A 13,307-nucleotide genomic window follows, 5' to 3' on the forward strand; every position below is an offset into this window, starting at 1 on the left:
ATACAGTTCTGTCCAACTTGCCCTCTACGTGTGTGGCCAAGTTGGACAAAGATTTGGCTATTTGGGGATAAAGCCAAAAACCTGGATCTCATCCCATTTGGGCCACATTAGTCTCAATTGCCTCTGCTCAATTATCCCCTCTCATTTATGTCCCCCACCATGCTACCCCTACCACTCTTTTCCAAACTGTGTTCCTCACTCTGCTGAAAGTTCTGTCTTCTGTTCTTGGGATCAAGAGAGTCGTAGTCAAACGCATCCTGGAAGAAGGCCAGAATGAGAGCACAGAATGCAAGGCCGCTACCCAACTGCTCGAAAAATTCTGGATGTCTACCCCCTAAAAGCCAAAGATAGAAGAAAGAAAGTCAGATTGTAACTATGGTAAGTTATCTCGGTAGTTACCTGTTGTTTTCAGAATAATGTTAACATTATAGATCTTATTAGAATATACATATATGACAATATCTCTACTGTGTTTGAGTACCATTATGTAATAGTGTACTTTCAGCTACAAGGGAAAACTAAGTACAGAACCCACTTTCCATATAGACTAGAGCTAAGAAATTGAGCCAAAGAAACAGGGAAACTTAAAGATGTAAACTGAGTAATAAGGGGGATCATAGAGAGTTGGATGTATTTGTACCCTAAACTTACACTGGAAAATACACATGCAAGAAAATGCGAATTCACATGTATGTGGTCAGTCAGGCGCAGCTTCGGCATGCATCCACCTGTACAGCACTAGCATTTGCTACAGGTATGTGCAGGAGTAATATGTGTGTATACTATTACCCTGTCCGCCAACCATTGCTGGTTTTGTTAATGTGCTGATTGACCTGACCTTAAAAGATCACTGAAGACGCAGCATTCTTACTCCAACACAGAGGATTGCATGTGTAGCTTACTGCATAGGACTCTGCACAGACTGTGATGTCAGTGTCCTGTGAAAAACTGTGTCCTGTGAAGGCCACATTAGGTTGAATATATTTAGTCGACATTCAGAATGTCGACCTGATCTGAATGCCAACACTGATTTAATGTTGACATTTACAATGTCAACAATAGGATTTTCAATGTAAGCCTAACCCTAACCTTAAAATCACAATATCAACATTCTGACAATATCAACGTTATGTTAGCGTTGACAACGTTGACATGTTGTATGTTGTATGTTGACATTCTGGACATTGAAGAACAAACCCTGGTATCAGATTCCTTTTGCTTATTTTGAAAAATCTGTTAATCACAGCTACTTATGTTCGTAAAACAAGGGCCTGATTCAAAGTTGTATGCTAATCGCCTCGTCGCTGTGTCTTTGTACACAGCGGCAAAGTAAAATGATACCAATGTCTTGTGTAAATAGACGCCTCCTGCCAGCTTCTGTGATCCACTGCTGCGTCTGAGAACATCAAAAGGCTGCAGCTTAGGGGGCACTGCGATGTGCAGTACAGATCCTGTGTATGGGCTGATCGGCAACCATTGGAGTTGTATGTAAACCATCGGGTTTGCGCACAACTCTGAATCAGGCCTCAAGTGTCTTTTGCAAGTTATGGCCCCAAATATGTGAGGTCCCTTCAGTCTGATGGAACAAGAACAATTCCTAGAATTTGCACATGTCCAATCCTTCTCATAATCTGTACTCTTCTTTCATCCATACACCTACTGGGGACATTGGGACTGATTCAGATGTGGATGCAAATTCCATCTCAGCTGCAAACTCTCACGGATCACAATTGTGAAAATATGCTAATGACTTACTTGCCGTCCAGTGCTTAGAGGCAGCCCTGAGAGCATCTCACACACACAAAATCAGAAACATCGTATGTACAGATGTGTCCACATATCTTTCCTCCTACAAGTCGCGCCACACATAACGCGAGAGATCCGTGTGACACGGTAGCACCAAGCGTCTTTCGTGCGACTTTTTACCTTCAAATGTGTCTTATTTGTATTAGAGATGAGAAGGTTCGGTTCTCAGAGAACCGAACCCACCCCGAATTTGCAGATCTGGGGCGAGATTCAAGTCCGGCTCGGGTTTCCCGTCTGACTTGGATCTCAAAGCGAGGCAAAACGTCATCCTCCCACTGTCGGATTCTCGTGGGGTTTTGGATCCTATAAAGGATCCCGCTCTCGCCGCCATTTTCATTCCGACTGTGGAGAGTGAAGAGGAAGCTAGGGAGGTACTGTGCTGTTGTTGTCTATAGCAGCTGTACTGTTGCTGTGCATAGGGGCTGGCTTCTGTTGTCATAGGGGCTGGCTGCTGTTGTCCATAGGGGCTGGGCTGTGCTGTGCTGTGCTCATGTCCATAAGGGCTGTGTTGTTGTCTATAAGAGCTGTGCTGAAGACAGAAGAGGGGGGCTTCAGTGTCTCCTTTGTCACTGCAGTCCATTAAGGGGTGCTGCTGTGTTGACCAGGGGGTGCTCTGTCCATCAGGGGTGCTATTCACCCCCAGTGTGGAAAAAATAAAAATAGTGGGGTTTTTTCTGTGTGTGTGTGTGTGCGCGCGTTAGCCGCACTAACAATGTAGCTGCCCCAAGCATGCTGCCTGTGTCGTTTATCAAGGGGCTGCTGCCTCGTTCAAGGGTGCTCCCCCCATTGTAAAAAAAATAATAATAAAAGTGGGTTTTTTTCTGTGTGTGTGTGTGTGTGTTAGCCACACTTATCAACAATGTAGCTGCAAAGGGGTGCTGCCTGTGTCTTTTATCAAGGGGCTGCTGCCTCGTTCAGGGGTGCGTTCCCCACAGTGTAAAAGAAAAAAAAAATGATAAAAGATTTTTTCTGTGTGCGCGTTAGCCACACTTATCAACAACTTAGCTGTGCAGGGGTGCTGCAGGGGTGTGTCATTTATCAAGGGGCTGCTGCCTCATTCAGGTGTGCTCTCCCCCCCAGTGTAAAAAAAATAAAAAATGAATAAAAGTGTTTTGTTGTTTTCTGTGTGTGTGTGCGCATTAGCCACATTTATCAACAACGTAGCTGCGCAGAGGTGCTGCCTGTGTCGTTTATCAAGGGGATGCTACCTCGTTCAGGGGTGCTCCCCCCCATTGTAAAAAAAATAAAAATAAAAATAGTGGGGGTTTTTCTGTGTGTGTGTGTGTGTTAGCCACACTTATCAACAATGTAGCTGCACAGGGGTGCTGCCTATCTCGTTTATCAAGGGACTGCTGCCTCATTCAGGGGTGCTCTCCCCCAGTGTAAAAAAATTTAATAAAAGTGTTTTTTTTTCTGTGTGCATTCGCCGCACTTAACAACGTAGCTGCGCAGGGGCGCTGCCTGTGTCATTTATCATGGGACTGCTGCCTCGTTCAGGGGTGCTCTTACCCAGTTTTAAATACATATATATATTTTTTTTGTGTGTGGCTGTGTGCGTTAGCGGCAATGTAGCTGCACTATAATTGCTTGGTGACACTGCTGCAAGACCGCAGTGAGTATGGAGGACAGTCACATGACAGGAGAGCAGGATCCACATACCAGTCTTGTAACTGCCGGCAGCACTCATGATGATGACGCAAGGCCGTCAACGTCATCTATGAAGGCCAATGCCCCAGGGCTTAAATCAGGCCATGTAAAATCAACTTTTACCCTGTTAAAGACAAAAAAATCTAAAGCTAAGTTAGCTTTAGAGAAACAAAAAATTGCCAACATGCCATTCACTACACGAAGTAGCAAGGAAAGGATAAGGCCTTGGCCTTTATTTATGACTGGTGGTTCTAATTGTGATGATTTAAGCCCTTCTGCTTGTAGGAGAGGTATAAAAAAATAATTAATATTGTTAGGACATGTAAGACACCGGAACCAACTGTGTGCTCTGAAAAGTCACAGATCCCCGAGGAGAGTCCAAGTGTGTCCGCGGTTGCCATGTGTGAGCCTGACCTTTTTAATACTGTACTTGAAGAGGATCCTCCTTCCACCATTTGTGTGCCCTCTGCAAATGTGGGGATGAGCAGCACAAGTCAAGATGCTGACGTAGAAATCGAGGATGCTTCTGTGGAATTGCACCAGGAAGATGAGGAGGATATTTATGTAATTGGCGATAACAACAAGGATGATGAGGATGTTGATGCCGAGGATGTTTGTTTAAAAATTGTAAATCAGGCAACAGTTGTTGCCCATGGTGGGAAAAGTCCCATTGTTGTCATGCCTGGGCAAAGGACCAAAAAATCCACTTCTCACGTGTGGAAATATTTTCACCCAAATCTGGACAACCTTTGCCAAGCCATTTGTAACCGTTGCCAAGTAACAGTGAGTAGAGGTAAGGACCTTAACCATCTAGGAACCTCCTCCCTGTTATGTCACTTGCAGCATATTCATCAAATTGAAAAGGGTTTTTCAAATTCAGAAACTTTGGCTAAAAAAAAATGTAACAACAATCAGTCCAGTGTTACCTAGCTGCTCCCTTTCATCTGGATCCAAGCGCCTGCAATCTCCACCACCAACAGCTGCATCCTCAATCATGATCAGATTCGGGAGTAGTCCTGCATCCAATTTCATAAGAATGACTGACTCCTCTCCTATCCGTGGTTCCTCAGAAAGATCCTTGAGTGCTACGCCTGTTGCTGCTGTGAGTGGATCTTCATCCCAGAAGGGGACCAGGAAGAAGACTACTTTTAGTAGTTTAACCAAACAATTGACTGTCAAACAATCCTTTGCAATGGGGAACAAGTATGACAGCAGACACTCAGTTGCACAGCAGATTACTGACGACATAACGGCTATGTTGGTATTAGATGTGCGTCCAGTATCCGCCATTAATGCAGTGGGTTTTAGACAGTTAATTGAGGTCCTGTGTCCCCACTACCATGTCCCCTCTAGATTCCACTTCTCTAGAATAGCAATTCCCAATCTGTACAAGGACATTAAAAAAAACCTTATTAATGTCATCCGAAATACCGTTGTGCCCACTGTCCACTTAACCACAGATATGTGGACAAGTGGGACAGGGCAAACTAAAGATTACATGACTGTGACAGCCCACTTTGTAGGTGTATTGCCTCCAACAGTGCAAACAGTAGCAGCAGCATCTAACAAATGCCAGCTCATTCAGAGGCCGGCTACTCTGTGTATCACCGGTTTCACTAAGAGGCATACCACTGAGAACCTCTTAGAAAAACTCAGGGAAATTTTTGCAAATTGGCTTACCACACTTGGACTCTCCTCTGGATTTGTGATTTCTGACAATGCCAGCAATATTGTATGAGCATTACATGCGGGCGAATTCGAACACATCCCATGTTTTGCTCGCACAATTAATTTGGTGGTGCAACATTTTTTTTTTAAAATGACGAGCGTGCAGGAGATGCTCTCGGTGGCCCAAAAGATTTCGGGACATTTTCGACATTCAGCAGCTGCGTGTAGAAGATTGCAGAACCAGCAAGAACTGTTGCATTTGCCCTGTCATCAGTTGAAGCAAGAGGTTGTGACAAGGTAGAATTCTACACTCTATATGCTTCAGCGGATGGAGGAGTAGAAAAAGGCCATCCAATGCTACACTATGGTCTATGGCATAAGGAAAGGAGCAGGAATGCACCTTAGTCAAGTGCAGTGGAGAATAATTTCCGTGTTGTGCAAGGTTCTCAAACCCTTTGAACTTGCCACATGTGAAGTTAGTTCAGACACTGCCAGCTTAAGTCAGGTCATTCCCCTAATCAGACTTTTGCAAAAGCAGCTGGAGAAACTGAAGGAGGAGCTGAAACGGAGTGATTCCGCTAAGTATGTTGGACTTGTAGATCAAGCCCTTCATTCGCTTCACCGGGATCCAAGGGTCGTCAATCTCTTGAAATCAGATAACTATATTTTGGCGACCATACTTGATCCTAGGTTTAAGTCATACCTTGTGTCTTTCTTTCCGACGGACATAAATCTGGAAAGATGCAAAGAGCTGGTGGTGAAAAAATTGTCAGCTCAAGCGGCACGTGACATGGCAGCATCTCCTCTTTCAGTTTCTGTGGCTGCCAGGAAAAAATTAAATTTTCCTAAGAGACCCGCTGCTGGTGGTGATGCAGATCAGTCAGCAAAACCTAATGACATCTGGTTGGGACTGAAAGAACTGCCTACAATGAAATACATGTCTACCGTGACTTTGTCTTATATGGTCACCATTCAGAGAATGGTGGATGATTATTTTAGGGATAGCATCCAAATAGGCATGTCAGACAGTCCGTTTCACTACTGGCAGGAAAAAGAGACAATTTGGAGACCCTTACACAAATTGGCTTTGCTTTACTTAAGTTGCCCACCCTCCAGTGTGTACTCTGAAAGAGTTTTCAGCGCAGCCTGGAACCTTGTCAGTGACCGGCATAGGAGGTTACTTCCCCAAAATGTGGAAAAGAAGATGTTCATCAAAATTAATTACAAATTACAAATGTTTCTGTTCTTATGCACTAATGAAATCATTACCATTAAGAAGATTGTTTTGGCATGATTGCCAAGTAATTAACCATTTTAGTGCTAGTGTGCATTTGTTAAAATACTCTTCCAGATATTAGAGAGGTTAGTGATTGTGGGCCTGATTCAGAGATGGACGCAGTAGCACAGCCGCTGCTTTGCTAAAAACGCTCACTGCCGACTTCTCTGATCCGATGCTGCGTCCGGGTACTTTTTTATAAAGTGATTGACAGACAGGGACCATTTGTGGCTGGCAATGACAAAAGTGACGCAACCGTTTTTTTGGGCATATTTCAGCCTGCAACTGCGATCCCACAAGCAGTAAAAATGGCTGCAGGCTCTTGGTTCCAGCAGCTATTCTAAGTAAGCATAGGGTTACTCAGAACTCCAATAATCGACTGATCTGTATCAGATTCTGTGTCTTTGCACAAAGTTGTTTGGATTTGTGTCTCAATACAAATCCCGGTGGCTGTGACATCTTCATATTTTCGCACATCCACTGCGTACAAATTCTCAGCTGTGTACAACTCTGAGTCAGGCCCAAAGTCTGAAGCCTGTAGGTACATGAGTGTGAGAGAATCCATTACAGAAGCATCCGATGAAGGCGTGCACAGGTGAGGCAACTGGCAATCCCTAACAATTGTGTATGTATGTATATATATATATATATATATATATATATATATGTGTGTGTGTGTATATATATATATATGTATATATATATGTGTGTGTGTGTGTGTATATATATATATATATATATATGTATATAATATATATATGTGTGTGTGTGTGTGTGTATGTGTATGTATATGTATGTATGTATATGGGTCATGGAAATACCAGATCCGGCAAAACACACGCGGCACTGCAGATTGATACAAAAGACTGCTTTACCTCAACATTTCGAGGCTTGCACGCCTCGTCCTCAGTGCCGTGTGTGTTTTGCCGGATCTGGCACTTCCATGACCCCTATTCAATTTTTGCAAGGGCACACAGGATCATCATTTTATATATGGGGAGTGCCGAACCTATTGACATTATATATATATATATTTATATATATATATACACACACACACTATGTAGACAAAAGTGATTGGACACCCCCAAGCAAACACATGAGTTCCAAATGGCCACTAATGTGACGGTTTTGACAAGAACGCCATGTAGGGAGGCCCATGCACTTGCAGTTCTACAGAAACAACAAATGTTTTTATCAGGACAACAATGCCACCTGTCATGTTTCCAGGGCGGCGCTGGACTGGTATACTGAAAATTCAGTAAGCGGGAGAGTCCAGATCTTAACCCTTTTGAGGACCTCTGGGACAAATTCATGGGTGCGTTCTAGGCCGCCTCGACCTTTTTTTTTAATCATGTATTTTTATTGAAAAAATTAAGCTGCGTACAATCAGATAACTATATCGTTGTCGGATCGTCCTGCAACCTCCTGGTGTGCTGGATAATCGATATTGATCATCCAGCACACCACCAACTCATTAACGACTATAACATCCCTATAGTAACTTGGTCGATATCGACCAAGTTGACCAGCATGCACGAGCGATGGACGATATCGCTATCGTCCATACATGCCCGTGCATCGTTGGTCGTTGATGGGTTGGAAGTGGCCGAAAACTGGACGATTTGAACGATATCGTTATCATTTAAATCGTCCAGTTTAATCGTACCGTGTGTACGCAGTATTACACCCAGCCCGGAGAACAGGCATATGATAAGGGCTGGAGACATGAGAAATAACATATAAGGATATATAAATCAAAGAACGAATGACAACATATAAGAACAGCCAGTGAGACATAGAATATAAGAAAATAAAAATAGCCGGATTTTTAAACCAAATACAGGTAATTTAAAATACCCCATAACAATCACGGATGACCTAAGCAACACGTAAAGGTGCCATTTGGGTGCACAGAAAAACAAATAAAAGCATAACAACAATGGGGTTTAAATGTAATAAATGAAATTATGCAAAATATAAAGATTTACACCCACCATAAATATATATATAAAGTATTGCTTACCATAGCCCGCCACCCCTCAAAGCCCATCCCTAACCTTCAAACTAAGCAAATAAACAAAACTTAAAGACACCAAAAGCAAACCTCCCTATAACCTAATCCCAACACAGGCATACCTGGATCCCCTCCAAAGTACCCCCTAACCTTCCTATAACCTACACTACATGACACAGCTCTCCCGCATTATACAGAGTGAGAGCTTCTCTTAATCAAAGGACACCATAATAATCAGAGCTTGTGAGGCGGAAGGACCTTCTGCAGAAGTCACTAATAGGGGCGGAGCTAACTTAACGCACTTGTCAGCCTCTTTGGTGTGGTTATTTGTTCTGTTACCTCCCGCTGCATTTGCATTTGAGATAGAAGGAATAACCGCTTGTGTGTGGCTCTTCAATTCCGTCCATACCTAAAACGGGTCCTAAGTCGGCACAGTGACTTATGTGAAAAGTACAAATAATTTCTGTAAAGTGTTTTATTTTTATAATGGGGCTATATAAATGACTGTAAATAAATAAATAATACTTAATGTTGGTGCATTTGTATGTATCGGATATTTTCTTTTCTTTAGTGACAGACTATCTCATTATGCAAGTATGAACTGGAATAGAGGAAATTAAGGCTCTTTTACAACCTCAAGTCTTTTGGAAGCACAGGGCTTCCGTAAGTCTAAACGGCTCCTAGTAATTGGAGACACCACACTGGCCTGCTCGGCCAGCAGCAGGAAGCAGCATGGAGAACGTGGAAAGGATGTTATCCATCTAGAACCCCACCAATGAGGCACCACACACAGGTAAGCAAGCAGAGTGCAGGGACCAAACCTCTTAGTGTAGCAATCCCACCACAAGAATTCCTTATTTATTATACATCCACCACTTTCAATTTAAAATAGTGTATATATAATTTATTTTGATTTACATTTATTTAATTTTCAATTTACCCAGCACAGTACATATTTTAAATAATTCTAAATTGTTTTATATGTAATGCAAATTATCCACAATCACTGCTAAGTAGCTGTCAGAACAGATATGTCCTGCACCCCAATGAGGGAGGACAGCATGCTTCAAACAGTGGCTATTCATCAGGGAAATCTGCCTTTCTTGATTGAGTAACCTCTATCTAGCAATATAATGTTATGCCCATTTCCCCCTTTACTGCACCAAGCATGAAAGGATGGGGGGGGGTCTTTAAGGGTGGTCTAGGGCTAGGTATGCCCCCATTGTAACTAGTCCTCTGCCAGTGGCAGACACATGCTTAGACTATCCCCCCAGCTCCTGGGTGTGACGGTGTAGCAGTGTCAGTAGAATAGGAAGGAGAAGGGAAGAGTCTACAGGATTTACAGAAAGTGCTTAATGATTTGAAGGCTGGGAAGTCTTGTAGGCGTAAGTGAGAGACTAGGGTCAGGTTACAGGTAGATCTAAGAGGGCGTGAGGGAGAGTATTTGGAGATGAGCTTTGACATGTAGGAAGCGATGGTATTATGGCTTTGTCTGGAAGTCATTTGAATCATATTTTGGAGGATATAGAGAGCCAGTGTAGGGAATGTTCTAGTGGATGTGGAGTGGGGAGAGATGATGATCAGTCTCGCCATAGATTTCGGATGACTGAAGCTAGATAGATGGGTGAGACAAATGCTAGCTAAGAGGAGACAGAGAGAAAGTTTCATATTTTGCATAAACTCTGTTGGGCCGGTACGGATTGGGAGTGAGAGTAACAATTATCTCTCAGACATGAACTACTGGACACCAATGGAAGCAATTGCCTGTCAGTCAGAAGATCACAATATGTAAGCCTGGGTACACATTATACCATCCGTCGTAAAACATATTGCTCCATCACAGATCGGAATAATGTATTGTATGGATCATGCAGTGTGTACGCCCGATCCGTTGTACGTGACAGTCATTCATTGCATCGTCCCATCTTCTGTTCTCCAGGGCATGCAATGAATAACGTCATGCTGCTACAATGTTTTACACCATTGTACACTGGATCGCGCAGTGTGTACAGCAAAGTATGATTACGGCACATCACACCATCGCTGGGTAGCACATCGTATAGTGTGTACCCAGCTTTAGGTAACTGAGCTGCTTTATAATCCCATACAGGTTTTCACACACAACATTTTGATTGTAATTCATTTGAGCCCAGTATTCTTCCTAAGAAAGTTATCTTGCTCTGTGGAATTGATCCCAATGAAATACTGTTCCAGATTCTCACCTCGCGCCCACGAGTCTTTGCCCGGCACCACTCTAGCAGCATATTCTTCACAGCACCTGCACCACAGCTTGTCGATCTTTGCACACGAATCCCAGAAGTGGCCACCCTGTAAGAAAGCTCACAGTACATCACCTGACCTTACTACACATTACCTGTATTTAAGTATAATAAAATACATCTCAGATACAAACAGATATCCTGTGTATATATATATAATATTATATATACATATATACACAGTATATATAAAAAGACATGCTAACACTGAAAACATTTCAGTGACTGGCGATTAATGTAATTGTGGTAAATAAAATAAAATTAAAACTTTTCAATACTTCTACTTCTTGTAGATAAAGGGAAAGAGAATGGGGAAAATGGAGGAGGGAAAGGAGAAGGAGAACGGGAGATTGGGGTATCCTTTTCAACAATGCTATAAGTGGCAAATTGCAGATGTTGAAGCAGAAATCCTACATAGAAAGTATTTAAGATAGCCAATGAAATGGCTAAAATGAACATAAGCATAACTATATTCCAAGTTATCATTATTTTCTATTCAAAAACTCTCTGGAGGGTAAACAAATATGGCTGCCACAGACTCAAAGCTCTCAGGATGTCATGTCATGGCTGAGGTGGTAGATGGAGGAGAAAGATGACCCAATGCACCGAGCAGACACACAAAAAAAACATTGTCTTGCTGCTTCACAGTCACAGGCACTCACAGTCAGTATATATGAATATATATGAAGGCAGCTGGGTGCAAAGGAGAGTAAAAAAGGTTTGACTATACTAAGAGGTGATAGTGGTATTCCAAAGGATCTCTGCTCACTACATTGTATGTCACGTGACTGTGGTTGCCATAGTAACTGTGGCAAAATTTGCAGGTGATGATGATAATGACGATGAGGGACCGCATATACTGGCTATAAACAGCTGACCGGATCTTGTGATTTAGCCAAGTCACCATTGCAAATTGGCTTTTTATTTAGATACAATTTAGGGTTATGGTTTAAGTGCGAATTGCATCCAACTTAATATGACTCCCTAAGTCTGTATGTGTGTGATTTGATTCATGGCAATGGAGGTACATTGTCAAATACATAATTTGCTGGCCCACAGTCCCCTCCCCCCACAATGGCCATTTCCTGGAGGATAGTTTTAAAATATTGTCACGTATGGACTGGTAATAGCCACTTTATACACTTACCCTCCAAACTTTTCCGCTATGTCTTTCCTTGTGGCCCTCCCGGATGATTTTGGCATAGTTCTAGAACGGGGCAGCTCGGCTTTGCGTTCATGATTATCCTTCTCACGGGTTGCTCCTTTACCAGGAGTAGGGGCAATGTCTTCTTCTACAGGACTAACAATAAGGAAGAAACTCTTGTAAGTCACTGTCGTCAGCACATTATGAATGTGGTATATCGCGTAGGCTCAGTATTGGGAGTTAAGTTCTAAATGAGAAATTAAACTTTAAAAAATGTGCTTTTAAAGGAGGTTTTAAAAACAGATGGTTGCTAATGTCAACTATTTGTTATAATAAATGAATTTACATTTAAAGACATTAAAACACAAAATGTTACTAGTCATCTGTTGTTCATACATGCCTACTTTCCCGGTTTGGCTGGGAGCCTCCCGAAAATCGGGTGCCGCTCCCGACCTCCCGGAAAAGTAGGCACTTGTCCCGGTAATTTACCCTCCCTCCCGCTTGCCGGATATATAAGAAAAAAAATATACCTGCAGCAGGGGCGGGGGCTGATGACACGATTCGCGGTAAATCGCATCATCGTGGCTCCGCCCCCGGCAACACAATGCCGAGATTACAGGCATTATGTTGCCAGGGGCGGGGCCGCAGTGACGCAATTGTGAGATCACGCCCCTGGCCCGCCCTCAAAACTTTGATACGCCCCCCCAGCTGTGCCGAGCTGGCTGCCTTCCCCGGAAGAGCCAGCCAGATAGTCGGCAAGCCTGATGTTACTAGACAATCCACAAAGATGTTTGTTTTATAACAGAAGTTCATGCTTGCCTACTTTTGAAAAAGCATTTCAAGCATTTCAGGGAGATTGCGTGATGGTAAAGTAGACGTGTACTGCTACATCTGAGAGTGGTGTCATAAAACTGATTTACATCCAAATGTAAATAAGCCCCAAAGCAGTTAGTAAGAACTAATTGTTGATGAAAAAAAACACACTGATACTTTTCAGAAAATGCTCGTAGCCATAGGGAACATTGTGCCTTATAACCAAATGCAGGGAAATTATACTAATGATTCAATTTGACTGTATATATCTCTGTTTGTGTATATATATATATATATATATATATATATATAGCTTCATAATTGGGGCACAGTGCAATCAGGGAGATTGTTAGACTCTTCAGGGTGTCAGGGAGATTGCTGCTATTTCAGAGAGTCTCCCTGACAATCAGGGAGTTGGCAAGTATGTACCAGTATTGCCTGTGTATAGTGATGATCAGTGTGTATCAGGTGTGTGATATCAGTATGACCCATGTATAGTGATGATCAGTGTGTATCAGATGTGTCATATCAGTATGACCAGTGGCGTCGCAAGGGTGGTGTTCCCCGGGGGGTGCAGGCCGCACCCGGGTGTCACCCGCTGAGGGGGTAACACCAAAGTGCACTACTAGTACACTGGTCTCCGGAAGCAGCCCGCAC

At 42.9% G+C, this 13,307-nt stretch overlaps 1 long non-coding RNA gene across 1 annotated transcript; it reads right to left on the reverse strand.

Annotated features, from left to right (window-relative positions):
* Positions 1-308: 308 nt before the first annotated feature.
* Positions 309-11,907, reverse strand: LOC148474291 (uncharacterized). Its single transcript, XR_015872907.1, has 3 exons — positions 11,841-11,907; positions 10,637-10,742; positions 309-334 (listed from the first exon to the last, which is right to left on the reverse strand). It is a non-coding gene; the product is annotated as an uncharacterized LOC148474291 (long non-coding RNA).
* Positions 11,908-13,307: the final 1,400 nt, after the last annotated feature.

This window comes from Taudactylus pleione, unplaced genomic scaffold (assembly GCF_031769625.1).
Source record: "Taudactylus pleione unplaced genomic scaffold, aTauple2 ptg000854l, whole genome shotgun sequence".
Lineage (NCBI taxonomy): Eukaryota > Metazoa > Chordata > Amphibia > Anura > Myobatrachidae > Taudactylus > Taudactylus pleione.